Genomic DNA, 22,428 nt, shown 5'->3' with positions numbered 1-22,428 from the left:
TGGGTGGGACCACGTTGCTGGCCCCACCCCTGCAGGCAGCCACTGCGGGAGCAGATCCCGGCCTGCGCCCCGGAGGGCCTCGCCCCAGTTTGCATGGATGTGCCCCCTCAAGCCCAGCCGCAAGCGCAGTCCACCCGCTTCCAGACACCCTGTCTCTTCAGTGTCATGGGAAGCCCACCCCAAACATTAGCCGGAAGACTGTGCAAGACCCCACTGCCGATGGAAGGGGCTTAGTGGGCAGTGATGTAACAGGAGAGGGAAATCTGCTGTACAACTTCTGGAGTGTTGGCACCTCCTGATCAGGGCATGTACTGGCATACCGACCCCCTTCATTGTTCAATGAAAACCTAATTCTCCCATTAGAGTCTACAGAAATACCCAGTTTCCATTTGCCCCCAGAAGACCTATGCCTACAGGGCAAGATGGTGCAGAATCAAGGGCCTGGGATGAGCAGGGCCCTGCATGCCTTCCAGAAAGTTCCTGACCCTCAGTCCAGGGGCTCCTCCAGGGAGAAAGGCAGTGCCTGAGGGCCGGGGAGAGCTGGCATACTGACAGAGGCCACGGCACTTAGCAGAGAGCTCACCCGGACCCCCGAACACACAAGACGGCCTCCTGTGCCCCCAGCTGCCCCTCACCTCAGGGCTGCGATGCCCACAGGCTAGGGATCCATGGCCTGCCCTCGACAGAGCCAGGTTCATGGGGAAGTTCAGCTCATGTTCCTACAAACAAGAGGCCCCTGGGAGTCCAGGAAGAGAAAATAAACTCACACTTGAGTCAAAGTGACAGGACAGGTGTGCAGCCAGGTGCTGCTAGCTGGTGTGGGTGGGGCTGGCCACACCCCCCTCTAGGCACGTGAACTCCCCCCACCCTCCCTGGCCAATCACAGCACACCACTGCCCTGTCCTCAGTGGTTACTGAGGAATAGGTGTGGACAGGCAGGGCCAGCAGGCCTCCATCCTGGGGCTCTTTCCTTTGGGAAAGAGAAATCCTCTCTGCTCCTCGGCTCCACACATGGGCTATGACTTGAGAGCTGCAGGTGGCCATCTGCTGGGGGTGAGGGCAATGCCTGTCTGAGAACATAGACAGACCCGGGCCACACAGTCTGGGCCCCTGGATCATGCTGTGCCTGAAGAAGGCTCATCAATATGAGCCAGTAAGTTTGTCTTTATGCTCATGCCTTTGATTTGGGTTAGATTCTGACACCTCCTACTGAAAAGTCAGTGCCTGGTGCCAGGTGCAACAGCAGGACAGACACAAGCTTGCCCCGGGGATGCCAGGCCCTCCTGGACTCTGCAGTCTGCTGGCTCAGGGCCCCCCTCCACAGAGGGTTATTACATGCCTGAGATTCGCTCAAGAGTAAAGTCCCACTTTCCTAAAAGATGGAGGGCTTGGAGGTGAACAAGAGGCACCGTGCTGTATTCGCCTTTGCTGGCTTCTGAGGAACCCGCAGCCGCTGCCCTGGGGTTCAGCCCCTGCCAAGAGGCTCCCCAAGGAAGGCCGTGTCCCTGGAGGGCCAGGAAAGGGGGCACAGCCGGCCAGCGCGGTCAGCGTGGGCTCTGTGGACGACGCCCTAGGAGGAGGAGAGGGGCCCTGTGGCTCCCACCGTGATGAGCTGGGTGGAGGCTCCAAGGAGACGGGGGCAGGAGGGTGGAGAGGCCGCCCTTCATCATGAAGTGCCTGCCCATCCACCGGTCACTGCCAGGCACTGTTACCCAGATTCCAGAGTTTTGAGTTCCCGCCTCCAGTGGTGCCATTTCTGCCCCTGGCGTTGCTGCAGCCCTCTGTCACTTTAATCAAAGGACCAGAAACACGGGGATAAGGACTTCCCACCTCTGCATGGAAACCCTTAAGAGGGGCAGAGGAAGGGGCTGCGTGGGACCCAACCCAGGACCCTTGGGCCCCCCACATCCAGAGCTGCCACCTGCCGAGGCCTCTTTGACTTTCCTAGGTGGTTCTCGGCTCCTACCCAGAGCCCAGTCCCCATAGAGCATGGTCAGTCCCTCAACGTCGGTGGCACCCCTCAAGTGCTCGGCATTGCGGCCCCTCCCACAGGTCCCCTTATCCCTTGTGGGACACTTGGCCACTTGACGCCAGAAGCAGTGCTCCGGGCAGCCCCAGGCCTGGACTCGGCCATGGGAACTGGCGACCTGGGCCAGCTGCTGGCTCACCTGCCGTGGTGACAGGGCACCGTCTCATGGTGACATGAAGTCTGGCTCATCTCTGGGATTTGGTCCCAAGGCTGGCGGTGGCCAGGGCAGGGAGCAAAGATCCCGGCTGGGGTTTTCTGGACACAGACCCCAAGAGCCTGTGATGCTCTTTCCAGATGCGCAGGCATGCAAACCTGTTTTCTCGATCGCTGGTGGGGAGAGCTGTTTTCCAGAAGCCTCCAGGACGTGTTTATAGACCTCAGCTGCAACAAGCTGAAAAGGCCACTGGGCCACCCCAGGCCCCGTGCCACGCCTCCTGTCGGCCGGGGGCTCCCTGTGCCAAAGCTAAAAAAACACTTAAGTTTTATAAAAGGTGAGGAAAGGGCCAAGAGGGATCTGGCAGGACAGGCCAGGGCAGGGCACACAGCCCTCCCGCTCCGACAGCAGATTCTTGAGAAACCAGGGTCTCGGTCAGGATGAGAGCGCCGCTGGGAGGCAGCTTTGGGGGCAGGTGCCTGCAGGTTCGAGGCCAGCGTCACCCCAACGAGGGAGGAAATGGTGGGACTTCCTCCCTGAGGCCAGTAAGAAAAGCGAGGGCAGCCCGAGCCCCCGGCCCAGGCCTGGGGCCTGCAGCCCGGCAAGTGTGATTTCCTGCATTTGATCGCCCAGATCAGCCGCCCCCTCTGCTCTGCCCTGTGCAGCGAGCCTGCCCGAGAAGCCACCCTGGGCTGGGAGGGGCCTGGCATGGGGCCCCCGGAACCACAGGAGGGTCCACCCCAAGTCAGGAGCCCCATGTGCAGCTTCGTGGAGCACACGTCTTCTGGAACACACCCAAGGAAGGGCCCTGGCCTGTTCCCCAGCTGGCCAGACCTAAAGACACAGCTGTGCCAGTGAGGCAGGGGCACCAGGTGTGACCCGCAGACCCGCAAGGGGATGGACAGGGGGGATGTCAGCTCTGAGGCAGGAAGGAGGCAGCCGAGGAAGGAATGGAAGTGTGTGGTTGAGTCCGGGCGCCCTGTGCCCGAAGGCAGCCTGAAGACCCCAGAAAGCAGCAGGAGGGTCACAGTGGTGACACATGGGAGGCCCCCAGACCGAGTGTGGGGCAGACAGATGGACGGATCAATGAGCAAAAGCACAAGGGAGGTAGAGGCACCAGAGGCGAACTTTACAACTGGCTGGGCAAGCAGTCCAGGGTCCCAGCAGCCAGTGGTTGCGCCTCCACACACTCCCGGAGGACCCAGTGCCCCTGACCCGTCACGTCTGGAAGTCGGCAGTCCTGGGCCCCTCCAGACCCGGAAAAATGGAGCGCCACATCACCTGGGGGCCTGCCACCCCTCACTTCTCAGCTGCAGGACACAAGACATCAAAGCAGCCCCCCAGAACGACAGCCAGCACAGCACGCCCAGGCCACTCACAGCCCGGCCACCAGCAGGCCGGTGTCACCCAGTGGGTGGGTCACACTAAAACTGAGCCAGTGAGCCCCAAGGCCGTGGCACACCGCCCTCCCGGGAGGATCCACCTGAGCAGACACAGGCACATAGGAACCCAGCCACGGCCCACACCGCTCCGCCTTCCTCCCTGGCCAGGATTTCTGCTGGGGCTGCCACGGGCACCTGGGTCAGCACATGGAATGAGGAGCTGCTTTGAGCAAGAATTGAAGTTGGTTCCTGGGGGTCCACTGGCATCTGGACACCCCTCTTCAGCGCTAAGAGCAAGGGAAGGGTGCCAGCCTTCCCTGGCTTGAGGGCCATCGCAGGCTCAGCACCCCTCCTTCAAAAAGGCTCCTCTGGGAAGAATGCTTCTCCACTGACAGTGCAAAGCCACAGAAGACAGCCTGCTTCGGGGGCGTGGAAGTGGGGAAGCAGTGACCCCCGGGAGCCACAGAGGGTGCATGCGGTCAGGATGGAATCGGAATGCTCCACGGGGCCCTGCTGCCCAGCGCCACCATGTCCTGCCAGCCCCAGGAACACTCAGGGCACCCTCGCTAAGTGTTGGCCTTGTGTCTCATCTCCCCTGCCCACCCCAGCCATCAGAGCCTGGGCCTGGCGGCGGGGGGACCCTCAAAGCAAAAGTGATTCAGGCAGAAAGACGCCTATGTGCAGACACCCCTGGAGCTACTTCCAGGGCTAAATTATGCACCCCCAGGCCCGAGCAGAAACTGACGGAGAAGGGAGGCCACCAATCAGCAGCAGGACAGTGGGCGGGGTTTCGCCATCCGCCTGCCCAGAGCCCACACACACTGTGCACTCAAGCCATGTTTGTTGAATGACCGAGTGAGCAGACCCACAGCTCTCACGTATCCCGGAAGGGCAAGGCGGAGGGGAACGGCATCCTGGTACAGGCACAACGCAGAGACACAGGGGGGTCGGTTCCAGACCACCACAATAAAGCGAGTCAAATGAATTTTTTGGTTTCCCAGTGGGTATGAAAGTTATGATTATACTATAGTCTATTAAGTGTGTAATAGCATTGTGTCTGAAAAGAATGATGTATGTACTTTAAAAAGTTTGAAACACTGAGAGAATGACCAAAATGTGACAGAGACACAAGGTGAGCAGTGTTAGACTGATAGGCTTGCTCGTCGCGGTGGCCACAGACCTTCACTTCGTAGAAAGCACATTACCTGCCAAGTACAGGGAAGTGAAATACAATAAATCACAGGCCTGTCCTGGGGCTTCTCCTGTAGATGAGAAACCCTGTCACCCTGGCGTGCTACCCCACGGGCGCGCTGTCACGGGGGACCACATCTCAGCCTCGCCACACTGTGCACAGGGGAGGATGGCCCTCCACCTGCTGGGAGGTCCTGGTGCAAGGCCCTGGCCTGGTCAGCCCTCCCGCAGGCTGGGGCTTCTGTTGGGTCCTTTGTTCGAGTTCCACCGTTTTTCGCTTTTCTCTAATCTATGCATATTCTTGAGCACTGACTGTTGGTTAAGGCCGCCTATGAAGTCCAGGCTGCCTGCCCCGCCGGGCCAGCCAGCAGATGGGGCAGGTTATTGTTCCTGCCACGCCGCAGGTCCGGGTCAGGAGGCTGCGGTTCACCAGAACCTGCTCTCTGGGCCTGGGATCCACAGCATGCCCGTGGACTCCCCCAGAGTCCCAGTGGGAGGTGAGCTTTCCCTCAGTCCCCCAAGTCCTGGTGTCCACCCAAGCCGGGCCGTGCTGGTGGCTGCCCCACACTCCCGAGGACCTCTCAGGAGTCCACTGCACCTGGGTCCCAGCCCCTGGAGGGAGGCAATGGGGACACACCACCACCTTCCTGTCATTATAAGGTGACTGTCAGCCCTGGGCTCGGGGTCTCTGGAGAGCCCTACATGTTTTTTATGACCCTTCTAGATCTGAAACTGGACCATTTGAGAATTCTGAAGACTTTCAACCTGATGGCTATTTAGAGGGCTCTGAAATGTTGTCATGCAGATAACAGTGTGGACCCTGGAGCGTGCAGAAGGCTCCCCTGCACTGCCCGCGCCCATCGGCTCACCCCACCAAGTCGCTCGGCAGGAGTGGCCCATCTCAGAGGGCTTGGCGCTGTAGTACTTGATCTGTGACCTTTGGAGGATGGGCCATGGAGTTCAGAGTGGGGGGAGCCTGGGGATTCCAACAGCGACGACTCTCCGCAGTAGGGGTCAGCATCTTCCCTGCTGGGGTGCTGGGGACTCCATCCACATGCCTCAGCTTACCCAGGAGTGCTGCCTGGGACCTGGGCTCTTGGGCTTCCTGTGCGTGCGTCACAAGAGGGCCAAGGCCTTGCTTTGCCAGTGCAGAAGGGCTGTGCTGGTGACCACAGGGCAGAAAGACCTGGCCCGAATCAGCACGTCTCCCCAGAGACCCTGAGCCCAAGGCTGACAGTCACCTGGTAATGAGATGAAGGTGATGTGTCCCCATGGTACCCTCTCAGGCAGGTGACACATGCCCGCCTCGGATACACAGCCTGCACCTTGGTTCGCCTGACTCTTCTTCCATGCACATGACTGTTCCCTTTCCCTGTGATGTCCATCGGCTTTGCTGGGCTGTAAACCTCAGGGGGATGGGGGCCCTGGCATGTCCATGCCGAACCCCCAGGCCCAGCACAGGCCTGGTGCCCACCGGCACCAGGGCTGCATCTGCTGTTTGCATAGCACCCTGCACGGTCCCCGTGGGGGCACACCTGCTCGTACTGCACCCTTACCAGTTCCCTCCTTCTGCTTCCAGGAAGCAAAGAGCCACGGCTCATTCCTACAGGCCGGAGGGCCGGGCCAGCGAGGCCAGGGTGGGAGAAGGGGCAGGGGTGAGGCTCCCCCCGCCCGGGGCCGAGGCCCCCTGCACCTGCTGTCCCTGCGCCATCATGCAGCCCCGTCTACGAGGTCGGCTGGGGTCAGCCCAGGGGGTGAATGCCAAGCAGGTAGCTCCAGGGGCCTCAGCTGAGGCAGAGCCTGCTGTCCCCCCGCCACCCGCACTTTGCCCGCAGCATCCCCGACCACCCGTCGGTCTGTCATTTCACGGGGATGGGAAGCCGCCACCACCTGCCCGGCTCGGGGCCACCGCGCCAGTAACGCTGCACTCATCCACTGCTTCCGCTCACCCTGGTTTCTAACAAGGACCTGGGGCCCCACCAACACCTTCCTGGGGTGGGGGGGGCGGTTACTGAAGGAGAGGCTTCCTGTTATGTATTTGTGCAAATCATTTGCACACATCTGTCTTGGTGACTAGACCACCAGGGCAAGCCCACCAACTCGGCCGCCATCGCATGTGTTGGGGTGCTGGAAAGCACAGGGCTGGGGGTTCAGTGCCTGTGGCTTTGTCCCAGATCCCCCAGTTATGAGCCCCGTGGCCCTGCACAAAGTGGGTTCCATCCCAGAGCCTCCCTGTCCCATCTGTGAAAGAGAAGGGACCCTGTGCAAGGAGTGGCCAGCACCGGGGCCGTGGCTGGTGTGAGTCCTGGGCACCGCCTGGCATGGGGGCTGCATTAGCTCACCTGCCCAGGCCTGAGATCTGACCACCAGACAGAGGCCAGCCCCCAGGGCCCCCAGGGCCTCCCCACAGTGCAGGGGGTGGTCCCAGGGGTTGCTCCTTCCGTGGGAAACATGGGGGCCGGGAGGGAAGCAGAATGGCCAGAAAGTGCCCCTCCTGGCTCCGACGACATGGGGCTGACACGCCGGCAAGCGGGGGAGTGAGCTAAGATGTGACTGACCAGAAGCCAGAGGAATGTCAGGCAGCAGAAGGAAAGCAGGGTGGCAGTAGGCCCAACAGAGCCAGCGAGCGAGAATCGGGGCCGGAACACAGGCTTCCCCAGCCCACCTGCTCAGCTCTGGCCCCACAGGCTCCACGCCCTAGCCACCCAGCCCGTGGGTGATGCTGCACACCCACACCCCTGCTCCTCCGGACCCCAAGTCCCCAGGAGCTGGACGCCACCTTGGGAAAGGAGGCCTTTCCGGCCGCCCAGCAACCACGCTGGGCACGAGCTCCACCCGCGGCTGCCTCCGCCCAGCAGTGCCAGTTCCATTTGGCTTGTGTCGCACGTCCCTCTGCCCCGGAGTGGAGTGAATCCCACCGGACAACTCGAGCCGTCATCATGGGCCACCCAGTGCCCAGCAACACAGAGGAAGGGGGGAATCTGTCACTGTTCACAGGAGTGAGCACCAGTGAGGGGCCATGGCGGCCAGGCTCTGGCAATGCCACATGGGGCCGGGGGAGCAAGTGGAGAGAGGTGGGCACAGTCAGGGGCGAGGGTGGCCTCACCGGGCGGGTACGGCTGACAGCCCTGCCTGCCCCAAGGGCTCTCCCAGCAGATGACACTGGGGCTTCAGGAAGCGCAATGAGCCTGGCGGGGCAGCTGACCCCTGGGCACCCACTGGGCCCCACATGCCCTTGGGGGGCAGCTGACCCCTGGGCACCGGCTTGCCCCACATGCCCCAGGCCCTGTGCCCTGTGAGCCCCTCCCTTATCCATCATGGCGGCTCATACATTTGGCATCTTCATTTGTAGGTGAGGAAACACAGAAAAGGCTGAGCGAGTCAGGCAGGACCCCCGAGGTCCTACTGTGATACAAACAGCTGTTTGGCCCAGGTCCCCCTTGCGCGCCCGCCCCTGACACAGACCGACGGCAGAGCGGCTCCCACACACCAAGGCAGATCACCACCGAGCTCGCTTTCAGCCGCGTTCTCCCCGGAAAGGCGGAGCTGCTCTGTCGGATGCTGAAAACCTGGGGAAGGCCCGTGGGGGAGGGAGGATTCTCAGCACCTGAGCTACAGGGACCAGAGAAGACTGGTCAGTGGGGGGGTGACAGGCACACAGGTGCCCCCACCTTACGTTCTGCATCACAGGGCCATTCTGAACACCAACTGAGGAAGGCTCCAGAAGACAGCGCCCTCTCGTTTTCACCAGGTCTCCCCAAACTGCCACACGGGATGCGCAGCAGATTCCCACCAAGGATGGACACATGGACACATGGATGAAGTGACCGGAAGAACAGAGATGGATGGGAAGATGGAGGGAAGGATGGAGATGAATGGAAGGAGGGAGGGAGAGATGGATGAGGGATGGAAGGACGGATGGAGGATGGAAGGATGGATAAAGAATGGCACCCCGGATGGAGGGACAGGTGGCTGCGGGTGCACCACCCTACTTAGGATCAGTATCACTAGGAAGGAGCCACAGTGGGAGGGAAATTCCCCTGTTCACACATCCAGACGCGGGGCCAATGTCCTGCCCAGTTGTCATGACATGTTGGGCTGATCTGAGGCCCTGGACCACTGGCCCATCCACGTGACCCCTGCCCTGTGGCCAGACAGCGGCCAGATGCCCCCTTGCAGGGCTCAGACACACGCATGTGCCGCCACCTGGCCTGAGGGCTCCCACAGCCCAGCCTGGCAGCCCACCTGAGTGGGACGGTGACCCTCCACACACACACACTGCCCTTGAGAGTACATCACGGCACCCCTGGGAGCCCATGCAGGCAGGCTGACACAGCAGAGCACTGGGGGGGAGCTGGCAGCAGGGGTGGGAGGAAGACAGGGAGGTGGGATGGGAGCTGACGGAGCCCAGCGGATTGTCTGGGGCCACACAGGTAACATTCTGGGCCCAGGTGATCGCCCCCAGCAGGACAGCCCGGGGAGTCCCGGCCAGGGTGCGGCCAGGCCACACAGGGGAGGCTTGGCTTCCACTGTCCCAAAGACTGTGGGCGCCACGGGTCAGACTCAGACTCCATACCGGGAGTCAGAAGCAAAAGCCGCAACGGAGGGGCGAGAGGAGCCTCCCCGCCAGCCTGCCACGTGGGGGGCACCCAGCTTCTCGCAGCCCCTCCTGGCACTGTGTGCCTGCAGCTTGTTCTCACTGCCAGCCATCTGTCTACAGCAACAGTGAGCATACGAGTCTCTTCCCAACCCTCCCTCAAAGGGTTATGAGCGCAGCGGAACGTGGCCTCGGACTCCGATCCTGCAGCCGCCTGCCAAAGGTGCCGGGCAGAGAGGCAGGCTGGGCTGAGCAGGCAGGCACTGTGCCAGGGCAGAGCCGTGCCAGGGCGGAGCCTGCAAGTGTGATGCAGAGCCAGAGGATGAATCTTAGTTTCCTCAGAGGTAATTCATCTGCTTGTTCTGGAGAAAAGGGGTGGGGATGGCATCAGGTGCCAGATTCCACCATGCTGGGCTTGGCTGTGTTTCCACGGGCAGGCTCCTCGGGCCCCACCTGCGTCCAGGAGGCCCAGAGGGTGGGCTGACTGCCATCGGGACAGCTGGGGCCACACTGGCGGAGGGCCCTCTGCATCCAGAGCCTCCCCCAGGGAGGGTTAAGGAGGGAGGGTGGGCACGGGACCATTACAGAAGGGGACCGGCTTCAGGGCAGGCTCCCAGTGGCTTCTGGAAATGCTGGCCTCTGAGGGCAGGCCTGAGCTTCTGTGGGGGCCGCTTTCACTGCAGGGGCTGCTTCTGCTGAGACCACTGGGCACCCAGCCCATGTGGAAGGTCCACACCATTTCTGGGCTGAGAACTCCTGGGCAAGGAACCAGCTGCACTGACCTGAGCCCTGCCCACTGACCAGTCCCCAGGGGGGCAGGGGCCCCTCGCATGCTCTTGCAGTGTCTGCAGGACATAGCAGACCGAGGTGCTTGATGGAACCAGGCAGGAGACCCCAAAGCCACAGCAGCACCACCATGCTGGGCCTCAGTTTCCCTGCGTTAAGGACCTGTGTCTCCTGGGAAGCCATGACTGGCAGCTGCCATTAGCAGCAAGAACAACGCTGGACCTCAGGAGTCATCATGACAGGTTGAGTGGCGCCCACAGAAGACCCCTTAGCTCAGTAGGGCTCAAGGAGAGCAAGGCGCCCCTCCATAAATGGGGTTGGCCCAGCCCTGCACCCCGGCCCGCACACACCATGCCTCCCCTGCACTGGCCTGGAAGGGGGTGCTCCAGGGGACCTGCCATCTCCCAGACTGTGAGCTCCTCGGGAGGGGGACAAGCAGTGCCCTGATTCACAGTAGGAGGAGGGCACTTAGCCCAGAGCAGACGCTCCCAACAGTGAATGGAGGAGGCAGTCAGTGTACGGATGAAGGAAATGTGTGCTCTGGGAGTCCAAGATCCATGCCGGTGGGAGAAGAAAGCTTTTCTGGGGAGGGTGGCGGCAGTTTTGAAGCACCCCCATCAGGGTGTGCACACACACAGTGACCTGGCATCCTCCCTGCAGGGCTGAATCCTGCAGAAAGGGCTTGTATGTGTGCAAGGAAGTCAGTGCCCACCGAGCAGGAGCCGGTCAAATAAATGAACCACATATGAGATGCTCTGCAAAGGCCAGACGGGCAGGTAGGGGTTGACGTCGATAGCCTGGCACAGAGAGTCAGCCAAGACATGTCACTAAGTGAAAAGAGCAAGTCCAGGGACTCTCATGGAGTGCCATCCCTTTTATGTTAAAATAAATGAAAGATGCCTATGGGATCTGAAATGGCACCATGTAAGCGCACACACAGCAACGCCCCACACCAGCCCAGGAGTGAAGTGTCGGGTGAGGGAAGGGTTGGGGTCGGGCAGAAGGGCAAAGGGAATGTCTGCTCATCGCTCTTACATCTACTCCCAAAAACCTTGTAACTATATATCCAGATATTAACAAACAAAAACAACCACAGGTTTTAAGTATGGCAATTCAAAAATGGCCACAGATTCTCTATCTCAAGTGCCTGCCAAGAGGCGATGCCTATGTCCCCTCCTTTAGTAGTGGTGGTGGCTCTGTGACTTTGTGACCCACGCCAGCAATGTGGCCCGGCTCAGGGAGCTGAGGCTCCAAGGAACGGGCAGGCTCTATTTCCGGGAGCCCAGTACCACTTGGTGCAGCAGCCTGAGCTCCCTGAGAGGGTTGCTGGTGAAATATTTGTTTTATGTACCAAATTTTGGCAAGGCCACAAATTCCCGTCCATTACAGATGGTGTCTAACTGGATGCCTTTTTAGGAGACGATGTGACACGTGGCTCTGGAAGTCCTAAAAGCATTCGCTCCCTCCGCCCACCCACAGGAATTTACCTCTAACACTGAGTTACAGGTAAGCATAAATACTTAATCACAGACACTCACCACAGAACTGTGTACAACACCAAAACCTTTGAAGGAAAGTAAATGTTCCAACCTGGGGACATCATGCCCACCACGGCCCATCTGTATGACAGAAGGCCGTACAGGCATCAATCTCATTTCACATTCTAATCATGGTAACTCATGTTATTAACATTTCAGGTTTTAAGTGACCCTTAATATTGATAAAGGGATATTTAATCACATAAGGAAAAACTTACGGTTTTTTGTTTAGTTTAGGTTGGCTTTTTGAAGGTATAATTTCAGCTCAATGAGTTTCACCAAATGTATAACCCCTAACCACCACCATAGTCAAGACAGAGTACATTTCCATGACCTCAAAAGCCGCCTCATGACCCTGTCCCCACCCCCCGGACTCTGGCAACCTTCGATCTTTCGTCTGTCAGGAACGGTCTCACCATTTCTCAAATGTCATACGAACAGGATCATGTCCCATGTACTCTTTCGTGTCTGCTGCCTTCGCCCAGCATGCTTCTGTACCCAGACTATTTCACGCCTTCGTGACTTCTGTGCTGAGCAGCATTCCGCTGTGCCGATGTACCACACAATTTGTTTATCCATCTGCCAGTTTGGGGTGATAAAAGTGCCATCTGAACACTCAAATACATGTCTTTGTATAGACATATGTTTTCATTTCTCTCGGGTACATACCCAGGCATGGAATTGCTGGGTCCTCTGGTAAGTATATGCTTAACTTTACAAAAACCCTCCTGTTTTCCAAAGTGGCTGCATGAGTTTGCATTCCCACCAAGGGGAAAAATGTTGCTTTAGGCAGAAATTTCTTAGAAACCCTATCCTCCCCGTACACCTTACCATACACCTAACCCTAATGCAAGCCACAGCCCCTGAACCTGACCCCTCACCATCACCATCGATGTCACCCACGCCTCACCATAACACTGAACCTCAATCTCACCCTCGCCCTCACATCAGAGCCAGACCCTAACTCTAACTGTAACCCTACCCTAACAACCACCGATGAAGTATGCAATTTCTCCCCAGCCTCACCAATGTGTGTATGGGTCCTGGTATTTCCTTATGGTTTTAATGTGTGTTTCCCTAATGACTACAGCTGGTAAGCACCTTTCCATATGCATACGGGCCATTCATACATCTTTTTTGTTGAAATGTCTATTCAGCTCTTTGGCCCAGTTTTAAATTGGGTCATCTACCTTCTCACTGTTGAGCAATAACATTAACATTCCATTCTATATTCTATACATAAGTACTTATCAGATATGCGTTTTGCAAATACTTTATTTCAATCCATGGCTTACCTTTCCATTTTCTTAACAGTGTCTTTTGAAGAGCAGAAGTTTTTAATTTGATGAAGGCCAATTTATCAAATTTTCTTATGGTTCAGTTTTTGTGGACTTTCTGAGAAATCTTTGCCTAAAGCAAGATCATAAGAAGGGTTTCCTTTTTTTGTTATTGTTTTATTCTTTCTAGTTTTAAATCCTACCTTTAGGTCTATAATCCATCTTAATTTTTACATATGATTTGAAGTAAGGGTCCAGTTTATTTATTATTTTTTTGCAAATAGATGTCTAGTTGTTCCAGCACCAGAATTTTATGAGCACCACTACTAAAAATCAAATCGTCAAATATGCGTGAGTCTATGTATGGCTTCTATTCTGCTCTCTTGGTCGCTGTGACTAGCTTTATGTCAACACCATAATGATCACTGTAACTTCACAGAAAGTCCTAAAAGCACAGCATGAGTCCTCCAACATCCTTTTCAAAGTTGTTTTGGTTATTTTAGGTCCTCTGCATTTCCATATAAATTTCAGAATCACCTTGTCAATATCTATTTTAATTGGGATTTTAATTGGCATTGCACTGAATCTGTAGATCACTTTTGGGAGGAATGATCTCTTAATGATATTAAGTCTTCTTATCCATGAGAATGGTATCTCTTGCCACTTCTTTAGATCTTCTTTAGTATCTCTAACCCACCTTTTATAATTTTCAGTGCACAAGTATTTGGTCAAATATATCTCTAAGTAGTTTGTATTTTGATGCTACTGCAATGGCTGTTTAAACTTCTACTTACAATTATTCATTTCTACTATCCAAACATACAATTGATTTTGGTTTATTGAGTTTGACTCCTATGACCAGGCTTAACTTACTTATTGGTTCTAGAACCTTTTGTTGTAAATTCCTTAGAATTTTTCATATAGACAATCATGTGGCCTGCAAATAAAGACAATTTACTTCTTCCTTTCCATTCTACACACCTCCTATTTCCTTTTCTTGCCTTATTGCACTGGCTGGGATTGCCCTACTGTTGAATAGGTATGGTGAGAGCAGACATCCTTGCCTCATTCCTGATCTTAGAAGGGAAAGCATTCAATACATACATTTTACATAGATGTCCCTTATCAGTTGAGGAAGTTCCCTTTTACTCTTTATTTACTGAGATTTACTCATCATATTTAAAGTTTACAACTATTACAAAATAGCATGTAACCTCAATTTTCTAAGTGCAGCCATAAAACAAATACTGAAAAATGGAATAACTCAAAATGTTCAATTATTCCTTGATTTGCCTATACTTACTAGAAGCCATCATCAGCCTCAGCAACATGGTTTAAACAAGGATTATGATTAACTTTTATTTTCTTCCTTATATGTTTTTAGTAGCTTTTAACATTTCTATGACAGACTGCTTATATAACAAATCAATGGGATAATAAATGCCAGTTAATGCCCAGCAGGGGCATTATAATAATTATATGCATAATTAAATAACTGTCTTCTCTCCAAGTCTGCCTAAAACAACATAGTCACAAATCTTCTGATCTTTGCCTTGATAGCAGCAATTGTTAATGGGTCTTTATAAAACAAACTCATATTTGCACCTCTCAGGAATGTTGACATTTCCAGTCTGACATTTAAAGTGGGCCACCCCACACCATGAGCCCTCAGAGGTCCCCAGTAAGGAATGAGTCCAGTTCACCCCTGCCCTTTTGGACTGAAATGTGGGCAAAAGGCAAGTGTGTCCACTGGATTATGGTTTTCCAGTACTGGCATCAGCTGGTATTTGCCTTGAAATTCTCATTAGAAAAGACAGCTTTAGAAATAGAAGGAAATTGGCCCCCGGAGATGGCTTAACACATATTAAATGTCACAAAGTGAACAAGATAGATGAAGTTAAAAGGAATCTTTCCTATTACAAATTAAAGACACTGTCTGTCCAATCCACCCCTTCAGACACCCGTCCAAATGTACAGCACCTCGTACACCCCAAATGGTACTGCTTTCAGAACACAGGCCACAGAATGAGTGTGGTGAAGTTTTCTTGGTTCCATGTATTCAACTCTGAAATTACTGTATTCAGTTACGTGATTCAAGTAAAAGAATATTGTCCTGGGTCACTCTGACCTTTGGAGGAACATGTTACATTACTTCCCCCAGGACCAAAGGTATTTTTCAATTACAAGAGCTATGCAAGATTTCTGAACACTCTAAGTAGGACTCAAATCCAACTACATGGACTCACAATGAGCACATAGCTGTGCAATGACTCTAGAAAGTCCCCCGAGGAGGCCCCACACACATTGGCTGCCCTCAGAACTGGCTTCCACGGTCATCACCTATGTGCCGACATCGCCAGTCCAGACTGATTCTCTGGGCCCCATACTCAGTGAATTAATGAAGTCAAGTGTCAAGTGTCCCCAGCGGTAGCCAGCTGTGGGCTCTCCAGGTTCAGGTTCACAGGCTGAGAAGCCTTGGTCAGCCCTGCTGGAAGCTGGCGAACTCCAAGAGCATGTGCAGGACACCATCTTCACACCAGGAAAATTCACCAAGAGTCCCTGCCGCTGCCCCAGACTAGCTGGCGGGCTGCCGCCTGCAGGTGAAGGCAGGCCCTTCCCCCCACAGCCAGCAGGATCCTGGTGTCACTGCCTACTCAGCCGGCCACAGCAGGGACACAGTGGAAAGGGCGAGGGAGACAGTTAGCATCCACTGATTGTCTATTAGGTTCTAGAAGATTCCCTTATGTTCTCTGACTAAACGGGAGACGGGATCCAGCGGATCCAATACATGTAAGTTATAATTATTATTGATAATCCAGCTTCCGACCCGTGGGGTAGGGAGGGCTGCTCCTCCAGATGGGGAAGCCATGTGGCCCTGAGGGCACGAGGGCCCTGGGACAAGCCACCGCCCAGTGACGGCCAAGCTGGTTCCCAAACATGAGATGACAGCTCCCTGCTCCCTCCCAGGAGCAGAAGGGGGAGCACACTGGCTTGCAGCAGGGTGGGCAGCCCCAGTTCCATTCCGCAGCATCCACCTGGGGTCAGCACCTGCGGGTAGTGCTGGCCAGGGCACGGTAGCCCGGCTGACAGCTGCTCACTGTGGGCTGGAATGTAATTCTGCAGTAAAAGGGCTTAAAAATGTTCCTGGGCGCTGACACACTGAGTCAATGTCTAGGAATCCACCCTAAGGAACAATCAGAGGGGCAGAAAGGGCTTACCAGAAAGGTGTTCATCCACGTGTTATTTCTAACAGCAAACAACTGGAAACAACCCAAACCCAGTAAGAGAGTGACAGGTAAACAGCAACGCATGTGTCCAGCACAGGGTTTGGCAGCCATGCAGGCATTTAGAGTGTCTGTGACACGGGAAGCGTCTGTGGCCAAGGGAACACACTTTCCACACATGAGCCCAGCCGCCAGCAGGGAAACCAGGAAAGCGCTGCAGTCTCAATGCCTGTGGCCCCCACCATCACGTGATGCATGCAGTTCTAACCCCCAAAGACAGTGGCCCCCATGAATCTCCCCGCCCCTTGGCCCATGTGAGGACCCAGTGGGCCAGCGCCGCTGTGACCCAGGAAGCCTGTCCGCCTCCACCTGCACTGACATCTCCATCCCAGATGTCCAGCCTCCAGAACTATGAGAAATACATTTCTGTCCATCACAAGCCACCCAGCCTGTGGCATTTTGTTACAGCCATCCAAACAGACTAAGACAGAAAGGAAAAGAGAGATTTTTGTTTCCCAAACTTGCTATGAGTATACTTTACTTTTATAATCAAGAGAAGTTCACAAAAGCATTTGGAGAATTAGGAGAATCTCTGAATCTATAACCCAACGTCCTGAAACGTGGACTCTCCACCTGCCAGCTCCCGAGACAGCACTGACCTTCTATTCTAGCGCTCTGGAATGCTCTGGAATGCTCCCTTGCCCCTCCCCCCCTGCCCATGCCCACCTGTGCTGAGAGCCCCACTCGGCCTTCCTCACCCCCGGCTACTCCAGAGCCGCAGCCCTCCATCGTCTGTCAACACCCAAGAAGCGATCAGCACGTCGCTATCATCCTGACCGCACAGCCAGCCACCGCCCTGCGGCCAGATGCTCAGCTCAGGCCAGCAAACAGCTGCAGAATCCACGCGCTGTGGAGGCCAAAGCGGCTCAGCCATCCGGCGCCCTCACAGAGTTCTAGCTCAGAGATGGGAGTCTGGGTCTGGCATATGTGCCCCAATGCGAAACGGGAAGTGGCACAGAGGGGCCCAACCCAGGACTGTGATGGAAGGATGGATGGCGGCTAGATGGATGGGTGGGTTAATGGGGTGGATGAGCAGGTGGCCGGGTGGCAGCACACCTTTGCTAGTTTAAGCTGAATGCATGGGGCCTGAAGCCTCACCTCTTACCCCTCCTGCTGCTCGGTCACGCTGCGCTCTCGTGGAGCCAGACGCCAGATTCAAACCCCAGAGCACGAGGTGTCCAGGCATTTGCACCTCCTGGGCCTCAGTCAGCACTCCCAGTGTAGCCCACACATTTGGCAGGCCTCGGCTTAGGCACTGCTGCCCCTGGGACCATGTCCCTAAGCCCCACGCTGGACCAGGGGCCCTCTGGGCTCACTCCCAGCATTGGATGGGACCACTCGGGCCCACGGGCGTCAGTTTCATATGACTCAACCAAACAGACCTACCACACCCTGCTGTGACTGTCCCACACACCGGGCCATGGGGCTCCAGGGCAGGGAGCCGACCCATCCTCCAGTTTCTGGCATCTGCTGGCACAATTAACCTGGTGCGCCTGGCACACCACTTTGCCATCAGAGTGTGGCTGAGTGAACAAATGGACCTCAGCTCCCTCCCACACACCTCCCAGCTCCGAGCCTGGCTGGGACGGAGCCAACCCCTGGCGGGGGTGACAGCGGCTGAAGAGTTGGGGAAAGTTCACACCCCAGTAGGAAGCTTGTGGAAACAGGACACAGAGGGCCCTAGAGAGCAAGTGGGACTTCAGCTCCTTTTCTAGGATGGAGGGATCTCTGTTGTCCCTTAACCCTGCAGAGCCCCCTCCCCTGACTGTCAACACCTGAGGTCCTCCAGGTGAAGGACCTTCGAAGCCTCATGTCTGGGGTGGATGTCAAGGTGAGACCTGCCCAGCTGGAGCCAGGAACCAAGATGATGCAGACAGCCTTGGAAAGACTGTGCTGCCCTGGCGAGGGGGCACAGGGAGACGATGCAGCGTCGTGAGTAACCACTGAGCCAGGACAGTGCTCATGGGGTCAGAGGTCTCAGGGCCATGCCCACCATGTGCGGAGCCCCAGCACCCCAGCACAGAACCTTCCCACAGTTGCTATGTCCATGGTCCTCTTGTCACTTCCCACTGACACCCTGAAGGGCCCAACTGCAAATGTTTCCACAACCCCCGGCCCCAGGCTGTTGGGTGCCCAGCCTCAGAGCACCTGCAGGACAGGCAGACGCCATTCACACCCTGGACCTGCCACCTGAGCAGAGGTACGGCACATGCACATTCAGGCCACACGTGAACATCAGACCGCAGGCAGGGCACCACCCCTCGGGGCGCTCCTCTGGGGAAGCCATGCAAACCGGGCTGAATCTGCAACCCCTGCTCTCAGCCCTGTGATTCTGGGCAATTTCCTTTATGTTCCTTGTTGATAAATAGACTCATTATCAGCACCTACTTCAGAGGATTAAAATAGAGAGTTTCGATGGAGCTCCACCCTGAATCTGCTGGTGGCTCTAGTCATGGACCAGCCCGTTTCCCCATCCGTAAAATGAATGGATGGGTCATTGAGGACAGTCTCAGTTCTGAAAACCTACATGCGCATGTTCTCATTTTCAAAGGACCACTGAATGACGCATGCCAAATCAGTTCAGCTGGTCTCTTCCGGAATCAATCACGTTTCTCTTCCTTTTTCGGGGGCCACAAACGTTTTTAATTGACGAAGTCATCCCAGCCAAAAGCAGCTGCCCGCCAGCAGGAAAGGCACGCAGTCCCCAGAGCAGCCAGCTCACTTCCTTATCTCACCTCTCTGTTCTCTACACGCCTGCCCACCCTTCAACCAACCCTCACGTTCCAGTGAGCCACTCACCCAGTGGAAAAGAAGCAGGAGAGAGCAGGGCGCCCAGGCAGCAGCTGCCTGCTCTAGAGAAAACACAAGCCCCAAGGTTTGTGTGTCCTTCCTTACCATCCATGTATGTACAAGCCTAGATATATGTGTCGCTTCTCTTTTCATACAGATGGATTCATACCATCATAGCTTGGAAATCGATCCATTTGCAGTAAATGTAAAGCCATATAAATCCCATTCTGGGCTGCCACACTGTATTCTGTTCCAGGGCTGTACTGTGACTTATCTAAACAGCTCTCATGATGGGCATTTGGTTATTTCAATCCTCTGCTCTTCTAGACAGCACTCGGTGGCTGTTCTTGCACACAGGTGTCTGCACACATGTGCGTGTGGCAAAAGAAACATTCCGAGATGCACAGCTGCCAAGTCAAAGAATATGTGAGTTTTGATATTTTGATGGTACTGCAAATGCCTTTCCATCCGTGCCCACTTCCCCTCTCTGCTGCCAACAGCATTTGCTCTCTGTGATTGCTCTTTGCCCACCTGGCCAGGTGAGAAGTGCTATCTCCCCAGTTTCACCTGCATTCTCTCCTGGGACTAAGGTGAAGCCTCTTCCAATGAGGTTAAATTTATTTGTATTTCCTTTTCTAGGAACTATTCATGTCGTGTGTCCATTTCTTTGGTTCGGTTCCTGGCCTTTTCTTACTGATTTGTAGTAGTTCTTTGATATGATGGCCTATCAATCCCTTTTCTGGGATATAGTTTCATATTCTTTTTTTTATGATGAATCGGTTGTTTTTTGGTTTTGTTTTGGTCAGGGAAAAACATCTTGATTTTCATGGAGTCAATTTTTCTTTTCTTTTATAACTTACAGGGTTTAAGTCATACTGAGCATGGCATTCCCATCCTGAGATTATAAAACCCGGTCTCCCATGTTTTCTTCTAGTAGTTTCACGGTTTCATTTTTAAAGCTCGCATCTTTAAACTATCTGGAATGCATTTTGTGGCAAAAGGGAGGCAGGGTCCAACTTCCTTTTCCCAGATGGCTTCTTCCAGCCCATTTCAGTGACTCATCCCTTCTTTCTCAGCCAACACAAAATGCTGCCTTTATCAAACCCTAAATTCCTGCAGGTGCCATGCCTCAAAAGCCACAGAGCAATGGCTGTGCAGCGTGCACCCCCCTTCATGTCCCACTTGGGGGAGGGGCTTCTGCTCACCCAGCCCCCAGAATATGCTTCTCCCCCAAGTGCAGCTCGAGAGAAGCCCCAGTGTCCAGGGTGGGAGCAGCCCCGGTAAAATCTGGGACAGCATGTTTTGTTGACACGTGGCCACACACAATAAAAAATGGGAAATGACCCAACGTCCAACAACAGGAAACACTTAAGCGAATTAGGCTTTCCACAGGGGTCACGAACAAGAACGGAATGGCTTCCTCATAAAGCGAGGGACTCCAAACCACCTGTGTGGGACTCCAAGGCCTTCACCTTCAAGGAGGGGGTGCCCAGTGGGGACAAGGCCCCTGGCTGAGTGGGGCTGAGCCCCACTATTTCCAGATCAGTCCCCATTTCCCTCCATTCTTTATTCTTGGTTCCCAGCTGGAGCCAGCATCCCAGATGATGCAGCCAGCCTTGGAAAGACTGCACTGCCCTGGCGAGGGGGCACAGGGAGACGATGCAGGGTCGTGAGTAACCACTGAGCCAGGATGGTGCTTTATGGGGTCAGAGGTCACAGGGCCATGCCTACCATGTGTGGAGCCCCAGTGCCCCAGCATAGGATTTGAGTATGGGAATTTTCTTTTTTAGACTTTTTTGTATTTTCCAAAATGATTATAATGAAAATGTATCCTTTTCATTAAAAAAACACAATTCAAGTAGGGGGAGGAAGATGCTCAAGCAGAGGGCACCCCAAGGGGCAGTGGCTCCCTCAGTGGGGTGCAGCTGACACTCTCACCCGGCCCTCCCCACCCAGCCCTGGGTCTGTACTGTGTCCACCCAGACACCCTGAGCAGCTTGGGCTCACTCCCAAGCCCACTCCAGGCCGACCACCCCCGTGGCCCTGCATGCACACCCCACAAGCCACTGTGCATAGACTCTGCAGGATGTGGGGAAATGTGGTGAGGGATATGGAGCCAGATGGGTCAGAGGCCAGCCTGGTCCTGGATGGGCCCATGCCATCAGCAGGGGTCTCCAACTGACCTCTGACCCCTGGTGTCCCCAGCACTCAAGAGGCACTGCTCTCCCCTCTTCAGGGGACTGTCATGGGAACGGGCCAGCACGAGGAAGGTGAGATTTGCCTGGACAGGGGACAGCCAGGGGCCATGGGATACTGACTCCAGGAAGGGGAGCTGGACTTCCAAGGCGTCTGGGTCGGCCCATGTTGGGCAGCGCCCTCCACCCTGGGGGGCCGGGCCCTGTGCTCCTCTAGCAGGCTACATCCAACCCACCAGGCACAGCCACATGCAGACAGCAGGTGCTCAGTGAATGCTGAGTTGTACTTTAGGAAGGTGGGCTCTTCAACCAGCCCCCTGGCAAAGCCACGCACAGTACCTTCAGGGTCGCAGGGTGTTGGCTGGGTTTTCTTCAGACAGCATTTCCAGCACATTTCCACCAGGAACCTAGCAGAGCAGGCAGGGCACCCAGCAGGTGTGCAGCTCACATACAAGCAGCCCCTTGGTGAGCAGCTTCCAGCACTAACAGCTCCCAAGGTTAGAGTTACAGACTTGGGCACAGAATTTGTGGCCTAGCAAAGACATGATTAACATCAGATCCAGCGCCTTGTTTCCCAGGCCAGAGCATTTCGGGAGAGTTCTCGCCTTCCCATCCACACTGGCAGCCGCCCACACCTCCTTCTCCTCTCCGAGCCCTGACGGCTGAACAGAGAACAAGCCGCCCCCTAGCCCCACGATGTGAGCGTCCTGTGGAGAGGCTGGAGAGGCCTGAGAGGCCCGGGGCGGGGCGCGCTGTGCACTGGGCCCATGTCAGGAAGGACTCTGAGAGGGCACTCAGTCTGCCCAGCTGGCCCCAGCTGGGTGCAAACATCACCGCGGAGCTTCCCAGGGAGCTGGGAAGTCCAAGTGGGAAGGAGGGGCAGCCAGAGGGAGAAAGCGGTGATTCGGCAGAGAAAAATGTGCTAGGCGTTAAGCCTGACGTACCCCCCGAGAGGGGCGCTGCTCGGACATCAGGGCCATTCTCTGGCACAGCTGCTAGCTGGCTGTTTACACTACTGCAGAAATCAGATCAGGAAGCATTTAAATAAGGGATAGGACAGAGACCAGACTCCCCTCTTTGGGAGATTTTTTTCTTTTGGCCAAGAGACTGATTAGGCATTCAAGTTTCTGGAGAGAGGCACATGCCCAGGGCCCAGCTTTCACTGGGACTGAAATGCAGCCCAGAGGGGGCGCTTCCATCCTGGC

The 22,428-nt window shown here is 55.4% G+C and overlaps 1 protein-coding gene across 8 annotated transcripts in view; it reads right to left on the bottom strand.

Annotated features, from left to right (window-relative positions):
* The window catches only part of COL5A1 (collagen type V alpha 1 chain), a 151,050-nt gene that overhangs the window by 115,042 nt on the left and 13,580 nt on the right, over positions 1–22,428 (bottom strand). The gene's annotated exons all lie outside the window — the stretch shown is intronic.

Source organism: Manis pentadactyla, chromosome 3, assembly GCF_030020395.1.
Source record: "Manis pentadactyla isolate mManPen7 chromosome 3, mManPen7.hap1, whole genome shotgun sequence".
NCBI classification, from domain to species: domain Eukaryota; kingdom Metazoa; phylum Chordata; class Mammalia; order Pholidota; family Manidae; genus Manis; species Manis pentadactyla.
This window is presented reverse-complemented; position numbering and strand designations above follow the sequence as displayed.